Genomic DNA, 6,000 nt, shown 5'->3' with positions numbered 1-6,000 from the left:
GGCAGTGGCCTGGACCATTTGCTAATACTAATTGTTGCTGGTTGAAAGTAGGGTAGAAGATTGTTAAAGTCTTCCCTGGCAGTAACTTGATCTGTGGAAATGTACTTTACAGGAACTGTGATGAGGTTTACAGCTGGCAGAAGCTTGTGATAGGATGGCCACATGACTTTACATCTCCCTTTTAATAACAGAATAAAAGCTTGCATGACACAGTTCTGGTAGGTAGGGATGGCAGGGGTTGTATAAACTGAAACAGGGATATGTATTTTTATAAACATTTCACATTTTGAAAGATACTCGATGATGTGGCTATTTTGAAATAATATTATCACAATACGTTGAAGTAAATCTGACAAGTCAGAAAACCACCAACTGAGGCCAGATGGGCTGTTGAAGTTCTCACATGAAGCACCAGTGATGGAAAAAAAAAAAAGTGTCAGATTATAATCGCATCAGTTTGCCCTCACCCAGTCTCAGCAGAAACCTGGTCCACCGGTAAATACTTCACTTGCTGATAAGGAAGCTCTCTAACCTTCATTAAATAGATAAAATGTGATTATTCTGCATAATTTACATGTTAGCGCCAGTATCCTGGTAAATTCCAGAGTGAAACCTTATCTCCTGTTTCTGAAATGCCAGGGTTACACTATTTTCAATCTTTTGCCATAACCCATAGCGTAGCATTGCTATTCACACTCACATCCATGCTGGCTGCATTTTACTGCTGTGTGAAACACCTAGGGCATGATTCAGCTCCGCAAAAATAGGTCTCAGTGCCCTTCAAAATGCCCTGACACGTCTGAGACATCCTCGATGGGCTGGCAGATGTGATGCACAACCCACTGCACCCCATGTCCCTGCATCCCCTTCCCAAGTGGCAGCCAGCTGCCTCGGGGAGACACCCTGCGGCATCGCAAGCAGCGCCAGACACCAAAGGTTGAAGCATTGAATGGAGTCCTCTATGTCTGCAGTGTAAACCTGCTAAGCTTCCTCAGGATCAGGCTCTGTAGGGACCCATAACAAAGCTGTGGCTGGGGACCAGAAAGGAGCTGTGGTTTGGATGCCCAGGCGGGACACTGTGGCTCCTTCTCCACGGCGAGCATGCCAGAGTTGTAAGAAAAGCTCTTCCTCAGTCAAAGGGATGAATGGCATTTGGTCAGTGTTCATATCGATGAGAAGTCACTCACAAGCTCATCCAGAAGAATTTCAGCCTTCAGTTACAGTCAGAGAATCACACACTTGTTTTCATTGCACATCAACATGTTTTCTGAAGCTTTGTCATGCTCAGGAAGACAGAAAGTATTCTTTTCACTAATATTTGTATTGTTTCACATCTGGTTCATAATAATTCTCATGTTATTGTCAGTGGAATTGCTCTGACATTTCCTTTCATGATGTGCTTGATGGTTGCTCTGGAAAACAGTTTATTTACAGGTTCAAGAAGATGCCGTTGGGTGTATTTTCCATTTGGCAAACTACAAAAGTAACATTTACAGTTATAAACACCTGCACAGACTAACATATATGTTGTATAACTTTCTTCAGAGAGAGGTATACAGCATAAATATAATGTAAACAGCTTTCCACAAGTCAAAATGAATGCATACAAAAAAAAAAAAAAGAGACTCTTAGGGAAATAAAAAATAGAGAAGTACAACTTTTTTTAAAACTTTTTACTTCCATCCCTTCCCATACTTCACATTTTCTCCAGTGACTCTCTTTTGGACATAGTGATTATTTTGTTCTCATTTTATCTTTTATTGAAAAATTCAAAACCTTCACAATCACCGATTCTTCTTATTCATTACTTTATTTCCCTACCCATTTGTAGAGGCGCAGCTGGCTGTGAAAATGCTCTGAGTTGTGTCCTGTTCTGTGTGGTCCTATAAGAAATTTCAGTGTGCTCTTCTTTGGGGAAAGCTGAGCTCCTTAAATGAGTCACGTCCACGGCCAAGGCTGGCATTAAGTCCTTTCACCTTTTGCTGGTTCTCACCTGAGCATCCTCTGGCATATTTAGGCAGTACAATGTCCTTGTCCTAAACACAGCTAATCAGTTTTCAGACCCCTTACTCAGCTGGAGAGCAGATATATAAATTTTAGAATTAATATTCTTGACATTCTGGGCTAACTCTTGCTTTTCCTTGATGGTTTGTTTGGGAATTCTTGGCAACCGCTTGTGACAATGATGATAACCTTACAGGTATAACTTTAAAAGTAGATTCTTCTAATTTTCTTCAGAGTTGTCAGGTAGAAATAAAGGCAGTAGGGTGGGTTCTACAAGAAAATCAACATTTCCATTGTTCTGATGTGGTTTGAGCAGTATGTCACAGCATCAGGTACGTCTTTCATGGACAAGTACACAACACTACCCATGTAAATACTATGTTTGGATATGTAATGGCCACTTGCGTATAAAGACTGCGGCTTCCCCAGCTGTGGAGTTTCCAGAAGATTATAACAAACTCACAGCTGCCCACAGTAAAAATACCTGGGAGAAACTTCAGCACTTACACTTGTAAACCTGATACTACCAACTGAAACCTGCCTCTTGTCTGCATATCTCTCAAGAGGAACAGAGATAGCTGTGGGACAGACCTTCTGTTCCCTGATTCAAAGACCAATGCAACATCTCACTTATTTTCCTGGCCCTTACATTCCTGAGGAAAAGCACTTTTTTTTTCTCCTTGCCCACTGAGTCCTCTTTCAGTGGAGGACAGGAGGGAAACAGGCACAAAAGGTGCAACAAAACTCATTTCACTGCCTGTGGGTGAGTGGACCCTTACCCCGTAGTCCTCTCCTGCCTGTGCTCCTGCTCGCTTCTAGGAGGTGCAAAGCAGCTCCAATGGTGTGAAGAAACAAATCAAAGGACCAGCAATTCATAGCTGTCTGCTACAGACAAAGCTGCCGCATGGACCCCTGTGCAGGTTCTTGGAAAGGGCTGATTTAACTTAACAGGGTCTCCAAAACTGCCAAGATTACGCAGAAGACATCGGAGGCCAAGGAGGACAAGATAGACTGAAGCCACCTGAGATCCACACCTTCTAAGCCATGCCTCTGGGAGTTTCTGTAAGTGTCAACCTTTCACAGGCAGTGCAGGGCAAACGCTGAGCAAATGTTGGCCTGTGCCAGGAATATGCTTTAGAGAACAGTGTGGACAGAGGCTAAGAAAAGCTTTCACAAGAAGCATAGAAAACAGGAATTAAATTAAGGGAATCCCTTCCCCAGCTGTAATTCATGCATGTTTTAAATACTATTAACACAGACAAAAACAAATTCTCAGTTTCTATAACAGCAAAAGCAGTTGCTATTATAACAGGTTATGATTCAATGTTTCATTTTCTTTTATGTATTATAACTTACCTCCAGCCATCTTTTAGCTGGCTCTGTCACCAAGTCCTGACTCCCTGTTAAGCCTCAGTCTCTGGCACTCATAACTAAAGCAATGAGACCAAGTGCTTAAACTTATCCACCGAATGTGTTGGCTCTGAGAGCTTTTTCCAGAATTATGTCAACCCTCCACTTACCACTTATCTTCCTACCTCCTGCAAGCGCCCCTATTCACAGCACTTTGTACGTAGCCTGGGACTTTCAGAGACCATCATGCAACATATTAAAACCACTCTAATCTGCTGCTTCACACATAACCCGTCAATCACAGCTTATACTGATTCCAACCATCAGGCTCATAATGTTTGTAGCACATTGGCCAAAAACAAACAAAAAAAAAATCCATTTTCATTCTATCTTATCCATAACATGTGCAAATATTACCTCATCCATCCTTGAGCTGGCTCCAGAGATTAACCCAAAGCTGACATGATAGATGTCTAATTTAAAAAATAGTCTTTTTCCTGGCAGTTGATTTTATTGTCGGTTTTGTTTTAAACTTCAACTTTGGGTGTGACATTGCTACCAGAATTTCATATTTTTAAACACTATTTCACTTCCAAAGGCTGAAGCCAAATATGATGTCATGTGTGCTAGTAGCTTAGCATGTATGTGAAGTAGGAGCTTGAAGATTAAAAAGAACATTTTCCTTGCAAAAACAAGAGCAGGACACGTAGGAAAAAAAGATTTCTGTAGGAAAGCGACGTGACATTATTTAACCTTCTGATTAGGTAAAGCATTACATGAGTCTTTTTAACGGAGGGAACGTCACTGAAGCCATGTACTAGGCAGGAAGTGGCCGCTGATGCCTGTGGAAAGCCGTCTGCGTGAGGTTTGATGCAACACCCTTTGAAGTGGATGGAAAGAGTTTTACTGAGCTCAGCGGAGGTACTCCACGTTTGTACTAATGCAGTTCCGAGTACAATTTGACCCATGGGGATGAAGGGCACTGGCTAAATGAAAAAATAGCATGAATCCTTTGTTTATGTTACAGAAAAGCTCATATTTTATGCAATATTACTAAGAAATAAAATACCCTTTGCAGTGAAACAGTTTGTTCTTCCTAATCCAGTATTATTGTTACGCATGTGTTAAATCATAGGATACACATGGTTGTAAAAGCTGATTTATTAACTAACTAAAAATCAGAGGCATCCACCCAAGCGCCACCCAGCATCTGCTGGGACTAACGTCCCTCAAAAACGTTCCATATGTCAAAGGAGGGTATAGGCTCAGAAAAACACTAATCCCAGCTGGTCAAAAGGAGCAAAAGAAAAACAGGTTGTGCTTTATAGACTACAGTATTTTGTTTGTTTTCATTAAACACTCTTACTGATTTTAAACATCTGTATTTGTTAACTTGTTTAGTTCTTTCAAACTTAAGAGTACAAACAGTGCCATATGTGCTGACTGCTGGCATTTCTGTTCCCGATGCTAACATTTGCCTCCAGAGCCCAGCTTATCTCTGGCAACTCCGTAAACACGGCTCACAATGAAATGTGAAATATGTGAGGCACTTTGCTGCCTAGAGAAAGCAGAAGGGGCATGCGGAAACCTCTCTCTTAAAACCTGTGACACCCCCTGCGGGAATGTCGGCTCAGCCGGAGCAAAGCTGACATATGGGCAGACTGCTTGTGGCCAGCTCTGCTGTCTCTGGTCGTTAGCTCTCTCACCGTTTGCGTTTGCTGGCTGGAGTCCACGCAAGCAGGTAAGGGTGAGGAAGGGTGAACTCCAGTGAGTTGTACATCCTGCTGTTCCATTATCAGAGAGGCTGGTTTAAAATGAAATTAGTATCTTCCCGTGGTTGTGCGAAGCAAGTCTACTTCCCTCAAGTCACAACTGGTGAAGAAAAAGATTAAGAAGTGGTTTGGCTTCAATGTATTAGTACTTTCACAGAGACGAAATACAGTGCACTCCAGGGCTCTTTCATCTCGCAGAGGATGGTCTCACAAGTGGAAGGCTCAAGCCAAACACATTTAAGTGATGAATTAGATGGGTTTTTAACAAAAGGAGTAATCATTATTACTGACTGGAACCAGTTACTAGGGGAAGTAACGTCCTCATGGCTGCTTTCCTAGAAGGCAGGTCACAGTCAAACAAGTTACCGGTCCCAGTGCCACAATACTTCCGATGGACAGGAGATCAGACTACACAATATGTAGTCACCTTCACCCTGTATACTCCAGGAATCCATCAACCTGTGGATACATCACTTATACTCCCCAAAAGCATAGGGAAATGACAGTCACACTTCTTCTTCCACTATGGGATCAGCTGAGAAAAAAACCTCCTTCAATTCTGCTAATTTTTGTCAATTTGCATGCTCAGACAAAAAAAAACAGACTCATTGAAGCCATTTCCCATAGAGTGGCCTCATTTTGAATATTCACACCACATTTTCCAACCATTAATTTAATTTCAGACTGATCCCTTTTTCAGGATATTTTTACTTCAACTAATTTTCCTCGTATGATTGACTTGTCACGTCTAATTCCAATTTCTAATACACACCTCCTTGGTAAACCTATAATCTTGGAACCTGGACTGGAATTATCCAACCTAATGTTTGGCACCTATGTTTCCTGCAGAATAGTTAATAAAAAGGGGCACCTC

The sequence above is a fragment of the Chlamydotis macqueenii genome, chromosome 3 (assembly GCF_036417535.1).
Source record: "Chlamydotis macqueenii isolate bChlMac1 chromosome 3, bChlMac1.mat, whole genome shotgun sequence".
Classification (NCBI taxonomy): Eukaryota; Metazoa; Chordata; class Aves; order Otidiformes; family Otididae; genus Chlamydotis; species Chlamydotis macqueenii.
Note: the sequence above shows the minus strand (reverse complement) of the source record.